This window comes from Argopecten irradians, chromosome 14, assembly GCF_041381155.1.
Source record: "Argopecten irradians isolate NY chromosome 14, Ai_NY, whole genome shotgun sequence".
In the NCBI taxonomy this organism is placed as follows: domain Eukaryota; kingdom Metazoa; phylum Mollusca; class Bivalvia; order Pectinida; family Pectinidae; genus Argopecten; species Argopecten irradians.
In genome coordinates, this window is record NC_091147.1 from 18,883,140 (window position 1) to 18,885,187 (window position 2,048).

Consider the following 2,048-nt stretch of genomic DNA (forward strand, 5'->3'; position numbering starts at 1 on the left):
TTTGATTGCATGCATTCATAAACCAGAAATGTTTCTTTCTTTGTTGCTCATATGTGCTGAAATTGATAACATTTTGAAAGTGTAACAGATTTATGGGATACCCTGTATGAGTACATACCTTGCTAAAGACAAATAGAGGATCTTACATGAGGGGCTATATAATATAAAATTTATAAAACAAGTTCAATAATTTTATATGCCACAAGCCTTTAGTTGAGTGGCACATCAAATTATTTAAGGAATTTGATAAATTTCATATTACATAGTCATGAGTGTAAGATTCTTTTTATCTCATAACTTCTATTAATAGAAATATAAGTGAAACTTTTTTAGCCCACCATCATCAGATGGTGGGCTATTCAAATCGCCTTTCGTCCGTGGTCCGTCCGTCCTTCCGTCCGTCCTTCCGTCCGTCCGTCCGTTAACAATTCTTGTTAACGCTATTTCTCAGAAAGTACAGAAGGGATCTTTCTCAAATTTCACATGTAGGTTCCCCTAGGGCCCTAGTTGTGCATATTGCATTTTTGGACCAATCGGTCAACAAGATGGCCGACTGGCGGCCATCTTGGATTTTGATAGTTAAAGTTTGTTACCGCTATTTCTCAGAAAGTTGTGAAGGGATCTTTCTCAAATTTCACATGTAGGTTCCCCTAGGGCCCTAGTTGTGCATATTGCATTTTGGGACCAATCGGTCAACAAGATGGCCGACTGGCGGCCAGCTTGGATTTTGATAGTTAAAGTTTGTTACCGCTATTTCTCAGAAAGTTTTGAAGGGATCTTTCTCAAATTTCATATGTAGGTTTCCCTAGGGCCCTAGTTGTGCATATTGCATTTTGGGACCAATCGGTCAACAAGATGGCCGACCGGCGGCCATCTTGGATTTTGATAGTTAAAGTTTGTTACCGCTATTTCTCAGAAAGTTTTGAAGGGATCTTTCTCAAATTTCATATGTTGGTTCTCCTAGGGCCCTAGTTGTGCATATTGCATTTTGGGACCAATCAGTCAACAAGATGGCCGACTGGCGGCCATCTTGGATTTTGATAGTTAAAGTTTGTTACCGCTATTTCTCAGAAAGTACTTAAGGGATCTTTCTCAAATATAATATGTAGGTTTCCCTAGGGCCCTAGTTGTGCATATTGCATTTTGGGACCAATCGGTCAACAATGTTGACCGACCAGCGGCCATCTTGGATTTTGATAGTTAAAGTTTGTTACCGCTATTTCCCAGAAAGTACTGAAGGGATCTTTCTCAAATTTCATATATAGGTTCCCCTAGGGCCCTAGTTGTGCATATTGCATTTTGGGACCAATCAGTCAACAAGATGGCCGACCGACTGACGGCCATCTTGGATTTTGATAGTTAAAGTTTGTTACCGCTATTTCTCAGAAAGTACTGAAGGGATCTCTCTCAAATTTCATATGCATGTTCCCCTTGAACCCTAGTTGTGCATATTGCATTTTGGGAGTGATCGGTCAACAAGATAGCCGACCGGCGGCCATCTTGGATTTTGATAGTTAAAGTTTGTTAACACTATTTCCCAGAAAGTACTGAAGGAATCTTTCTCAAATTTCATATGTAGGTTCCCCTACGACCCTAGTTGTGCATATTGCATTTTGGGACAGATCGGTCAGCAAGATGATCGACAGGTAGCCATCTTGAATTTTGATAATTGAAGTTTGTTACTGCTACATATCTCAGAAAGTACTGAAAGGATCTTTCTCAAGGTTCATATATAGTATGTAGTAAAAGTTTGAAAAGCAGGGAAAAGATCCCTCTTTCTGTTGTCAGACATAGATCATTCTTTGGTGGGCGCCAAGATCCCTCCGGGATCTCTTGTTTTATTTTATCTCTATATAAAACAGTAGAAATCCGGCTTGGAGGTGACTTTTCTGTTTACCGAGATAATCATGCGACGTCATATAAAGATTATGATGTCAAAACTACCTGTGGCGTCACAATAGAGTTATTACACATGTCTTTAAACATTTATGACATGGCCAGATGACATGGCTGGACGAGTCATATATGTGATAAAGGAAACTTCAATC